We start from the raw sequence: 14,672 nt of genomic DNA, 5'->3' as shown, positions 1-14,672 counted from the left end.
TACCGGGAGGTTTCTTACACTGGTAAAAAAATCGTATCTTGTTAATAATTTGACACGCAATATATATATATATATATATATATCTAAAACATATAACTTTCATGGGTGTAGGAGATTTATAGATGGCCTTATATGCATAAACGATAATGATGAATTCGAAAAAAGTAAACATCTTATATATCCAAACGAACTAAAATTGAATTGTGAACATAGAGGACAACAGGCTACATTTCTGGATTTAGATATAAAAATTGAGGATGGGATTTTTCTTTATAAAATATTTGATAAAAGAAACGCATTCCCCTTTAAAATAGTACGTATGCCCCATAAGGATAGCACCTGCCCTGTTTTTGTGTTTTATGGAACCATTATGTCAGAGTTTTTGAGAATAGCTCGCGTTACTCTAAAATTAACAGATTTTATGCCACCAGTTTCTAGCTTAGTAATAAGGATGATAAAACAAGGGGGGGGGATAAAAATAAAATATTTAAACAGTTTAATAAAGAATTTGTTCGTTATCCTGATGCTTTTGAATCGTTTAAGATAAACCAGACTATATTAATAAAGGAAATCCAAAACTATATTAGCAATGTATAAAATGTATTTATAATTACATATAATAAATTTATTAAAAAAAATAAAAATAAAAATAAAAAATAAAAAAATGTATATATGTAAAAATAAAATATTTTTAACCTTTATATATCTAATTTTAAATAAATAAGAATGTAAATATAAAAACTACTAATTATAGTGGGGGTGATAAGTAGTTAAATGGATTAACCCAAAGCTTATAAATACAAGACTGAAAAATTAAATGCATCCATTTCAAATGGATAGTACGAGTCAAGGATCCGTCACTTGACACTCAGCCCAACAGGTGAGGGGCCGGAGACCGGCCCAGCACCTGTTGGACTGAGGCACACCGCCTGGGTAATACCTAGGAGGTCCACCCTCCCAGGCCTTGCCACTGGGCTTTCCGGTGGGGCAAGTTTATTGCTTGCTGCCTGAGGCGCCCCGACCGGGGAATGCCGACGGGGTTACTCAGGCAATTTTTAAAATTGCAGGAGTGCCCCTCCTTTAGGGGAGCCTGCTGGGTTACCACTTTCCGACCTTGTGCCACATTTTGCTGAGTGGACAGCAAATAAATATAATCCATTTCAAATGGATAGTACCAGTCAAGGATCCGTCACTTGACACTCAGCTCAACAGGTGAGGGGCCGGAGACCGGCCCAGCACCTGTTGGACTGAGGTACACCGCCTGGGTAATACCTAAGAGGTCCACCCTCCCAGGCCTTGCCACTGGGCTTTCCGGTGGGGCAAGTTTATTGCTTGCTGCCTGAGGCGCCCCGACCGGGGAATGCCGACGGGGTTACTCAGGCAATTTTTAAAATTGCAGGAGTGCCCCTCCTTTAGGGGAGCCTGCTGGGTTACCACTTTCCGGCCTTGTGCCACATTTTGCTGAGTGGACAGCAAATAAATATAATCCATTTCAAATAGTTAGTACCAGTCAAGGATCCGTCACTTGACACTCAGCTCAACAGGTGAGGGGCCGGAGACCGGTCCAGCACCTGTTGGACTGAGGTACACCGCCTGGGTAATACCTAGGAGGTCCACCCTCCCAGGCCTTGCCACTGGGCTTTCCGGTGGGGCAAGTTTATTGCTTGCTGCCTGAGGCGCCCCGACCGGGGAATGCCGACGGGGTTACTCAGGCAATTTTTAAAATTGCAGGAGTACCCCTCCCTTAGGGGAGCCTGCTGGGTTACCACTTTCCGGCCTTGTGCCACATTTTGCTGAGTGGACAGCAAATAAATATAATCCATTTCAAATGGATAGTACCAGTCAAGGATTCGTCACTTGACACTCAGCCCAACAGGTGAGGGGCCGGAGACCGGCCCAGCACCTGTTGGACTGAGGTACACCGCCTGGGTAATACCTAGGAGGTCCACCCTCCCAGGCCTTGCCACCGGGCTTTCCGGTGGGGCAAGTTTATTGCTTGCTGCCTGAGGCGCCCCGACCGGGGAATGCCGACGGGGTTACTCAGGCAATTTTTAAAATTGCAGGAGTGCCCCTCCTTTAGGGGAGCCTGCTGGGTTACCACTTTCCGGCCTTGTGCCACATTTTGCTGAGTGGACAGCAAATAAATATAATCCATTTTAAATGTGGAAATTGATGAATCGCACAGGTAAGAAATTCATTTTTATACTATGAAAATGTTAGTAATTGCAATTAAGAATAGGAAATTGGATAAAAAAAATTTTTGTAACATGTCTTCTTCCTAAGATTAAGGGTGGTGGTGTTTGATCAACACTGCTGAGGAGCCATGAAGTAATATACTGTTTTGTTTTTAAATCCCCGAAACAGTGTTTCATGGTAAACAACTAATGATCCCTTGAAAAATTAAAAAAAAATTGGTATTATAGTAAATTCGAGAGAGTTGATGCAGTGATTGCAGGTGATTAAATGACTTACTCACTAAGTGTTTTTTTTTTGTTTTTTTTTTTTAACGAATGATAAAAAGTAATTTTTTGTGTAGTTTCAAATGTTAAAAAAACTTCAAAGACTATATATATATATATATATGAGGGTGTATATATATGTGACTGTATATATATATACACACTCACATATATATATACACACATTCACATATATATATATAATATATATACATATATATATATATATATACATATATATATATATATGCAGACAGACAGTCATGGTAGTTACCTTCAAATTTGACAGACAATGTAGACAAACAGTAAGGAACCTTCGCATGAAATCGTTGTAACAAGAGTGGCGCAATCACCGTCCACACATCTACTGAGTCGGCATTCTTAAATAACAATGGCAAGTGGAGATTTAGGACCACGGGGAACTGCGTCCAGATAAGCGGAAAGCACATACAGTGCCTTGGATTCACAACTGTCACCTATCTTGTACTAGTCCAACTGATCGTTACTTAGCTTCGATAATTTGACGATGAATCTAATCACACACACATGCACACACACACGCGCGCAGCATATTATTAGTAGGTTGCCCTTCGTTGCCCTCTGGGTAAATACGCTTGGATATTATATTTTGATTCATGTTGATTTGATTTTTAATAATCTAGAATCAATATTGCATTGATTATTTTATTTTACCTTAATATATAATAGTCCCCCGATCGTTAAGAGTGCTTTAATATGATGTTTTACTTAAAGTGCTTTTTTTTATTAATTATTATAGACGCAAAAACGTATTGATTATTAAATTGTATTCAGTACATAAAATAATTTCAAAAGTAAATTTCTTCGGTATTAACTTATATATGTATATTTGCGCAAGCGTACAAGTAACAAGTATAGTCAACTACGATGAACCTATAATAAGTTTCAAGATTTTTGTATGGCCATTCTATAATTAGTAGACATGTGAAACTCTAGTCCATTAGAAACAATCACTCCGACAAATTTAGGAGGGCTTTATGGAAATCATCGTGTATATAGGTGCTAATGACCCTGGCCACCTCCTTATACATCTGATCAAATTTATCATCATGACTTCCTCTTAGGATTCTCTTGAGCTAAGCGAATAAACAAAATTCTCAAAGGCGTGATTAACTGTTTCGATGCCGATCTTGCTCAAATAGTCTGTGACAAGAATGGAGTTGTTGACTTTCCCTAGTTGATATTTCACTCATTTGATTTGAAAAACGTTCACCTCTTCTGCTGGAATCTCTTCCTAGACTCTCTTAAAACTTACATATTATTATATATTGTTGACTCTCTATCCAATGGATCCCCAGTGCATGTAAATCATAGCTGTGCTGTCAAAAATTGTTCATAATAAGTTTGTGGGTGGATTAGATCTGCTGCTCCCGTTGGGTCTTGGAGAATCACTTGGAACTCTGTGTCTTTGTCTCAACGTCATATCAGTAGATCAGGCATACATTGTAGATCGTCAATGCATCACGAACTGAAGGGTCTGAATTGATCAGCACGGCCATCTACCTGCTTTTATGACAACGTCTTTATGTCTGATCTTTTTGAGTACCTTTGTGACAAACTTTGCGCTAATCATCCTTATCTTTAGTTCCTTTCGAATATTTGTGTAACATTTCCCTATACTTAGATCAAACTGTGCACTTATTGTCTCTTTAAACACACTACAATCCTTATCCATGAACTATTTATTCAGTCAACTCTTGTGTACTGACTTAATTACTTCTCTCACCCCTCGCATTATCTTTCACAGATTTCCTGCGTTTCAAGAATCTCTTATGCTACTAAAAACTGACTCCCGGTTAATGCCTATGTTTCCGTGGTGTTTTACAAGTTTAAAACAAAATATCATTGCATATGTTTCTTCACAAGTATCCCCACGTTGAGATTGCATTTTACAGTTAAACAACTAAGGCAATTACTAGGGTGTATTTATGTTCCTGCTATATCTGTTTATTTGGACCAGTAATCATGAAAATTGATCAGCCATCTCGTAAGATGTATAGCAATATGATATTAAATATTCAAGTGTCTACAACAAAGACAAATGCCTTTAAGAAATGTCTGTAAACTTATTGAGTGTATCGTTTAACTCATAACGAGTTAAATTTGTTCTTAATGTTGCTCCATTACGGAATGAAAGCAAAATGTATTTTACAGACATCTTAATCCCTTCTATATATAAAGTTCCAAGTCCGTCGATAATAAATTGAAAAAAACAGACCGTTTTACATACACGCACAAAAACAGGCGCATATATAGATATATGTGTGTCTGTTACAGAATATTGTCACTCTAAATTCTACGACATTTTGCCCAAGGTAGAAATTACGCATATAATAGAACTGAGAAAAATAGTTAACTTAAACCCATCATCCAAAATGAAACAACAGAAAAGAATAATTAATTCGCTAATATTATTTTTTTTTAAATTCATTATACAAATTAGTAAATCTTTGTGAAGTCGTTCTCATATCCCTGACTTAGTAGATTAAAGAGTTCGTTTACTCAATTTTTAGATAGATAAATTACAGGGTGAAACGATACAACTTTCGCCCTAGAAAGGCTAATATAATTGCATTTTCATTTGATGAATGCTGGTTTTCTTTTTTTTTTTTTGTTGCAGACATCTACTTGTTGGCCAGTTGCGTAAGTGGCACAATGTTCAACAAACGAGATAGAAGATACGCCGCCGATCATCTCATACTCTTTATCGATCGAGGTTATGATAACTTGACACTTAACAACACACTGAAAATGCAAATCTGGACAGTTCAACGGTTAAGGTCTTCGGTGTGGTTTCTATGGAGGGACAAATCATGCCATCTCACATCTTTGAAGTCGGCTTGAAAGTCAACACAAAACTATAGGTGCTAAAGTGTGTAGTCATCCTTTGATGTGGCAGCAAGACTCGACTCCGGCCCACATGTTCAAAGAGACTAAGCCTTGGCTTCAGAAGGTGCGCTTTGATTTTTACCGTTCTATCACTGCCCCTCCTCCCCCGATCTGAATCTGCTGCCTCGTTTAATCATACGTCAACATCAGCAACATGACCTTCCACAACACCAATGCCAGTCTGGTTGCAGTCATCCACCGAGTATTCATCGGTCTCCCGCCGGCGCTTGTGGAATAGGTATGCTCCTAATTCAAGACCATTATCCAGGCGGCGATCGAGGTTACATTAATTAGATGCCAGGTCTACTACATAATCTAGATTTCTGAATTGCACTTTTTAAATGAAAATTTTAAATAAAGATGTGGGGTAACAATTTTCTAATATAGACTTTTAATATCAGTGGTTATAAAACAAGTAAATTCAAATGCATATAATTTATTTATATATATACGCACACGCGCACACACGTACACCCATGCATATATATATATATATATATATATATATTATATATATATATATATATATATATATATATATATATATATAATGATAGGGAAAGCACTGCGGAGTAGAGATGTTCTATTTGTTCTTTGGTTTGCAAATCAAGTGGAGGTCTGAAGCCTCATATTAATATCCACAGTACAGCAGTACTAGTTGGCGTTCCTCAATCTCAGCTAAAGTTTGACCTCTGAAATAAACTGTGTAAGAGCAACGCTAGACTGAAGTGTCACCTTCATTCCCACAATAGATAGAAACTGCATCTTTATCACATCTACATATGTATAAATGTATATGTGCATAAATATAAAAAAAACAAATAATTGAATAAAAACAAATTATGAAACGAATACAATATATTTAAAAAAAAGTACGCAAAAATGTAAAATAATCAACAATTAAGAAAAAAATATGGTCTTCTGCTGTCAAGAAGTGACGAAACCACACACACACACACACACACACACACACACGCATATATATATATATATATATATATATATATATATATATATATATATATATATATATATATATATACCTTTTAAGGGTCCTGGATATGACCTTAAATCATATCCACTGGTGATGTCTCAGCTTCCGGGCTTTGGGAAGTGTGGAGCCACAACTTAATTGCCATTGATCCCAGCTTAACTAACCCGTTATGGTCTCAACTATGGGTTACATGAACATGCAAAAGAAACTCCAAATATATTCTATTTCAAACGTCTTCAAAATCACTTGATTCGGCATTAAATAAACTAAAAAGGGTTGATATACCGTAAAATAAAAACAACCAACAAATCCTTTTAAGCTATTTTCAGATGATGTTGAGTTTTGTCATACAATATGCAAATCCCACATAAACTGCTAATTCCTCCAATACTTTATTTCCAAGCATATGAATCCAAGCATATGAATGTGAAAAATATACTTACAAAGTCCAAAATATGTTATTTATACACAACACAAATAAAAAATGCATCGAGTGCTAAATACATCAGTAAATTTCGTTTATAAGCATACTACGCGTTTATGATTCATGTTTGGTGTCCATTTACATTCTCCGATCGTAATTTATCGTAAAAGCTACACTGCGCTTCTTATACTTATGACGTATCTCACTCAATAGCCTCCGATAAGGGGGGTGTCTTTGTTCTGCAGTCCGAATAATAAACACTGGCTTTAAATTAGCTATATTTACATCTATTTCAAAGCCAAGCTATAATACGCGGACACACACACACACACAAATATATATATAAATATATATATATATATATATATATATATATATATACATATACTAGCATTTCAGCCTGACGTTGCCCGGTTGTTTGGAGGTGTATTTTGAGCAAAAAAAAAGTCATTTTTCTTTAAATTTTGACCCCTATTATGGTCCCTTAACATTTATTTATTTGGGCTCGAATCAATTTATTACGTTAGATCCATGTCGAAGGTACCTATATCTAAAATTTCAACTTTTTCGACCCAAAATTGTCGGGGGAGTTTGGTAGAGTTCTCCAAGGTCAAATCGTTGAACTTTGACCCCTTTAAAAGCTAAATTTCTGTCTGAAAACGGATTACATATATTTTCACAAAACTCAATACCCTGTATATTAAATTTCGAGTATGTAGACTAAATATTGACAGGATTATTGCGTAAGGAAATGTGCACAGACAGACAGACAGACAGACAGACAGACTGACACACGCACATACACACACAGGCGCTTTCACTATATATATATATATATATATATATATATATATATATATATATATAATCACAAAGACAATTGCCCACATCTTTAATCCCAGTGCTGTTATTATAGCTCCAGATAAACAACTTTAAATGCATGCTTGCATAACATAAACTTCTTTTTGTGTAAAGTAGATATCCGGGATACGGCAGTTAAAATAAGTTACAAATACAGTACAGTATAACATACACATCTATATAATCAAATAACTTTATAAATAACACCGTAAAGCGCGGTAAATACGATACCAGGGCACGAAAAACCATCGTATTCAACATTATAGCCTGGAAAAAAAACGTGTCCTAGACCACCATATGTTGGGGTTCTACTGAATCTTGATGACGTAAGAAAAAAACACAAAAGCAACGATTTAATTTGTCTGAATTTTCGAATGGTTTGCGCACTCAATCACGTCTTCCAGCAGTTAATTGCCTACCTTTATTAAACACCTTAAATACTGCGAAACAATCTCTGCCTCTCAGTAAAAGCCACATGCTATCGCTATTGTGTACAGTACTGATCTAATCACGGCTACACACAAGTTTTCTTTTCACTTTGTCACTTTCTTCACTATCATACTGCTAAATACTTTGACAGCACTCTGACTGTTGATATATATATATATATATATATATATATATATATATATATATATATATATATGTAGTGATTGTTTGAGGAGTATGTATGTAGTGATTGTTTGAGGAGTACATAGTTTATATAATGCCATCTTGAAACGCCGACGAAGATTCATCATCAAAACGTTGAAAATGAAATCAACGTTTAAAATAAAGTTTATGTGGTGAACAGAAAAAAGTGAGGGAATCATCTGACCGGTTTCGCCCTAACTTTATCAAAGCTTTATCGAGGGATTTGAGATAAAAAAAAAACACGAATGCGAATCGAAAATATGTACAAATTAAATTAACGTTGCGTTACGTTATGGTTTAGAAAAAATGGGGGAAAGCGATTGATATACATTTTTGTTTTGTTAACCGAGGTTCCTAGAGATTAATCATGCTCAAACCTAAGAGGTGTTTCTCCTGCTACAGAGGGGATATCTTCTCAATCGAACGGGAACAGTCTCCAAGATGTGTAAATTAAATAATGAGTGAGCACGGGTCAGGATTGAAGAAGAATTCGTGCTAAAGTTCGCTGCACAAAACGATTTTTTTGATTGTCATTAATTGAATATCCTATATGTATTGGCAAGTACGCCCTTTGTTTTGTATATCCCGTTTCTGATTTTGGAAGGTAAGTGTTGTTGGACTCTTTCATCCAATCTTAAAATTGTTAGACCCACATAGTTGGTACTGCAACTACATTCAAAATTGTAGATTGCAGTAATGTTATAATAGGGGGTAGAACATCCTATCAAGCAGATGGCATTAACGTTCTCGTAGAGAACACACCACGTACATTTCAAGCCAAACAACAATTTTCACTGTTGAACTGATTTGTTTTGCAAATTTGTCACTGTCCCCATCCAAGGTAAACGCAGATATAATGGGGATTTATGAACCGTTTGAAGTTTAATTATAGAGGAGACTGCTATTTTCCTTTGTATTAATGACGTAATCACATCCAAAGTGAAACACCTTTTTATCTATACTATATAAAAAAAATGATCATGTAATCTTCGTTATAGATTTGGTTTCGAATTTGTTTCTTACATGTGTAGTTGTTTCCATGAAAGTCCTTCTACGTCCTTCCTACAAACCCAATGTAACGAATTCAGTATATTATGTACTTATTCTAATATCTCGTCACCTAATGTTTGTAATCCTTGTTTAACTAGATTCTGTATTATTGGATTTGATATGTTGACCAACAAACCTTACTACTAATTGTCAACGTGTATTAAGCTTATTACATTTTATTTATATAGATGAGTCCAAGGGATTTCCAATATTTTCATCAATGGTGTATATTAGCGAGGTTTACAGTCGCATCTCTGTTCTCTAATATAATGCGATTCAGTTTATCTTTCGTTTCCTTTCAAAGTACATAGTGTAGTTAAATTATAAAGTAAAAGTGTATACTTGCAATACACCTGCGTCTTCTCCAAATAATTCGTATTAAGTTTGATGTTATCTCACATTGTCCAATTGTAGAACATTTATTGACTAAACAATGTTTTATTGGCGCTATTAGTTTATAGAATCTCAAGTTATATCGGTTACTAAAGTGAAAATCTTTTAAAATCAGCGAATTGCAGGTAGCTGTTATACTTTTACGTTTTCAATCAGTTTTTTTTTTAAATTATATTTTGCTTTTACGGACGGGTCGCTACGTATTACTGGCAGGATGCTACTCGAGGATAAGAGTTAATGCGTGCACGGTAGTCATTTGGACAATAGGGCATAAATGGTTACTAGTAGAAATTTGATATAATTAGATTATTTAAGGACGCTTAAACAAGAACTTGTTTACGTTGGTCTGCAAGCCTATAATATTGTAGTCAGTATAAGAGGAGACCAGCAGAATAGGCTTCCACACGTGTGCCGTTATAGGAAAGAAGATTTGTACACACATTCAACGTTAGGTTTCGGCACAAATAGCAAATGGGGGTTATTAGTGTGTTTTTAAATGATTTGCAAGGGGGGGGCATGAATTTGAGCTGAATCGATAACCAATCATGAAAATTACAACATAACCGAGAGAATGTCGCAACGCCTCTACTGTGGAATTGTTGTTGCTTAGAAGTGAGAAGTGCAACGCGTACTAAATTACGAATTCGGTTTGGAACTGTGACGGCAGAGTAAGGTTATCCGAACAGCTCCTGCCTTAATGTGGCAATAGTACTGCATCTTCAGACTACTTACCTCTTATAAAGGGAAATGCATTGGCATTGATATATCTACGCGAGAGACAGAATGATGTATCAATTTTGTGTTACGTTTGCATTTCAAAACAATAGTTTTTTTTTTCATAGGCATCCCCATTATCAAAGCCAAGAGGCCACTCAAAGATAAGGGTTAAAGAGCGTACAGTAGAAATTGGACAATATAGTAATCGTTAGTAATAGACATTCGGTAAATTTGCTAATTATATGGAACGGCTCATCAAAAACTTGTTTACGTAAGACTTGAAGGCAGCCATATTGTAGTTGGCTGCGAAGACAAAACAGAAGACAATTCCATAGGCGTGCAGTTCTAAGAAAGAAGCTTTGCTCATGGAATCTACGTTTAGGTTTAGGCACAGATAACGAGTGAGGGAAATTAGTGATAGTGTTTTCGTGTGAAAGTTTGGCGAGGGGGGCCATACATTGGAGCTCAGTTGAGCGCTTGACAGGAAAATAATAATAGCAGAGACAAACTCGCAACATATCTTCTGTGAGAAAGAGGTTGCAGGGAAGAGAAAAGGGCATCCCCTGGGAGGTTACAAATTCTATTTTGAACTATATCAAGGCAGGATAAATCCTTTCTAGCAGCTCCTGCCCAAATATGGCAACAATACTCCATCCTTGGACGTACCTGGCTCTTATATAGCTAGAGAATTGCATCAATTAGATATCTACTGGATCGATAGAAGGATCCCACCATTTTCACAGCGTGAACGTTGAGTTTTAATATTATACAGATCAAATCGGTTGAAGATTGTTGCATCAATCGCTGTCAACATATTCTACAAGCGTTCCACTTTTGTGATATTATTCTATTATATCAACACATATTTTCACTCATTCTCTATTTGGTTACGCTATTAAACACTTTAGAATGTAGCGTTTCTTTTTAAACCGCTAGTCTGGGTGCACGGCGTTGCCCGTGTGTTTGGAGGTGTGTGCGTTGAGCAAAAAGAAAAAGTGGTAGTAGGCAGGAAGGTTCGAACCCGTACCGCGAAGGAGAAAAAGAACCTGAACAAATCTGATGACTTACCGCTGCTGCATGATGCGACCGGAAGTTCGGAACGTTAAAATCAGGCAAAGTCAATCCAACCGATAAGATGACCTGCAAACATGGCTAGCGAAAAATGAATCCTACTTGTAGAAAACTGGCCAGTTGAGTGTGAAAGAATACATGTTTTTGGCCAATTTTTCGATATCTGTCGTCCGAAGGGTACCGCTCTTGTGGAAATCTGTCAACTTTGTCGGGAGTTTAAGGCAGAGATAAATACATACATACATACATACATACATACATGCATATTCATACATACATACTCTCATTTAGACAGACAGTTGAAATGTATATTATACATAATAATTATACAGGATGGAGTAAAAATTATGTAACAAAAAACTCAGATTAATCCAAATGGGATATTTTATTACGAAACTCAATTCCATAAAATGATTAACACATAAGAAAGAAACAATATGGCATAAGTGTTATTTCAAATGTTTCCCTCGGGCCTTCACTACACTGACATGTTTTGGGGAAATCGTCTAAAGCAATACGCACAACATCTAAGAGTATTTTCTCCCAAAATATGTTCATTTTTTTCTTTAAAGCTAAAATGTTTTTAATATTTAGTAGAGTAGGCTACCCCTTCCCATGATCTACTACCAAGAATAATCAAGAGCGTTAAGGTGTTTATGAAGGGGGGCATACATTTTTGCTGCTCCAGGCCGGACAGTTGTTTCTACAAAACGTTGCGTTACATGAGCAGGGTGGCTTCTCGCACTACCTTGTTGGAGAGTTGAAATTACATCACGGTACATAATATAACATTAGGAAATCAGTCCATCCTCAAGAATGACCTCAATGTAACGTTCTTTGTTAATCCTGGCCACTTTAGCAAGAACAACAATTAGAGATCTCCTTCTCTCATGAATTGCTCCTCAGATCGTTACTGATTCTAGTTTCTGATTCCCTGCATTATCAGGTATTGTCTCACGACTTATTGCTGGGACTCTGTCATTTTGATTATTGTGGGGCAGTTGAAGTGAGAATAGATTTTCATCCGTGAAAATCATGTCATCTAGCGTTCTCTCTCCTAATACAGTTTTGCAGGAGTTGATTCTGATTAGTCTCTTTGTGATTGTGGACGCAGAGAGAAGCTGTTGCTTTTTAAGTGAATAGGGTAATAGCTGTATTAAACTTTAACATATTCTACCCATACTCCTAGGTGGTGGGTGTTTTTCTTTTGCCATTGGTTTTGTGGCTGTTCTTCGATTTCGCCTGTTTTTTTCCCCTAAATCTTTGATGGTGAAGGTGTTCCGGAATAATAAGATACATTTAAAGGTAACTGCAGTTTCTCTTCAAATTTTCGGATTTTCACCATGTCAAATCACATTTTAATTCCTTTTGACGGATTGATTGTTGCTATTTTTCTGATGAATCAAGGGCTTAATAGATTCACTAATTGATATAATGATTAAGTGATTGATTTTGCTCTCCGAAACACATACTGTCGGGAATTGTATGAATAAACTGATTTAAAAGAAATAAACTTTAAGATTTTCAACGTCATGTATTTTAGAATAAATAGTTTTGTCATTAATTCTATATATTGCTCTGTAATGGCATTGAGCTTCTTATATAACGATTGATATATAATAAGAAAATATATATTTCTACAGAAATATATACATATAAATATATATACACACACATATACATATGTATATATATAAATAGGTGTAAGTATATATCAATATATAAATATATATAAATAATTATATAGATATATAAATAAATATATATATAAATATAAATATGTATATAATTATATATAAATATACGTTGATAAATATATATATATATAGAAAGAGACAGATATATATATAAATGAATATATATATGCGTGTAAATATATATATATATAAATATATAAATATATGTACAAATATATATATATATATAAATGTATATGTATATAAATACATGTATATATATACAAATATATATATGCATATATATAAACACACACATATATACATATAAATATATGTATATGTATATATAAAGAAATATATACATATATATACATATATATATATATATATATATATATATATATATATATCAGAGGAAACATCATTTAATTTAAATACCAAAAAAAAAACACAAAAAAAACGGGCAGGTGAAATTATTAAAATTTCCTTAAGGCCTTATCGTCTGACCCTCTAAGAGGAAACGTCAAAATGATTAATTAAAAACTAAGAAACGAATGAGGAAAGAAGGGAATTTGGTTTCAGTTGGAAGACCAGTGAGAAAAAAAGAGCAAGATAGCCAGCAACAAATTAATTTATTGATTTAAAACCACCTGAACAGTGAGATTTTTTTTTCACTGGTCTTCCAACTGAAACCAAATTCCCTGCTTTCCTCATTCGTTTCTTAGTTTTTAATTAATCATTCTGACGTTTCCTCTTAGAGGGTCAGACGATAAGGCCTTAAGGAAATTTTAATAATTTCACCTGCCCGTTTTTTTTTTTTTTTTTTTTTTTTGGTATTTAAATTAAATTATGTTTCCTCTGAAATTTCTCCTTCCATTTTGCTGTACCAATAATTTACTTACATATATATATATATATATATATATATATATATATATATATATATATATATATATATATATATATATATATATTTATGTTTTTGTATGCATATATATATATATATATATATATAAATCAATCTCGACGCGTATTTCAGCTATTAAGCGAAAATTACTATTAATTTGTTTGAATACAAGCTGATGGTCAAAACACTGTTACGAATGGCGGTTGTGGATTTAATACACCCTCAAGGAGAAATATTTACCGTACTGATTCGTGGCCCGATGGTGAGAGCTGTTGACTGCCAATGCAATGTAGGTTTGCTCCACGGCTTGGGACAAGTGTATGTCTAGCCACACTGATAAGTTTAGATACAACGAAACAGTAATGTATGTAGATGATAATAAAAGACTCCTATCTTTGGATCGAGCACTTTGCAAATAAATTTTCACCCGACTTGTATTTCAGCTATTTAGCCTTGATCCACAGCGGGGAAAAGGTTTATATCTAGCCGCATTGATGAGTAGTGATATGACGAAACAGTACTGTATGTGGATGGCAATTAAACACCCTCTTTTTTG

This window comes from Euprymna scolopes, chromosome 14 (assembly GCF_053919585.1).
Source record: "Euprymna scolopes isolate OS-2025 chromosome 14, ASM5391958v1, whole genome shotgun sequence".
Taxonomy (NCBI): domain Eukaryota; kingdom Metazoa; phylum Mollusca; class Cephalopoda; order Sepiida; family Sepiolidae; genus Euprymna; species Euprymna scolopes.
Note: the sequence above shows the minus strand (reverse complement) of the source record.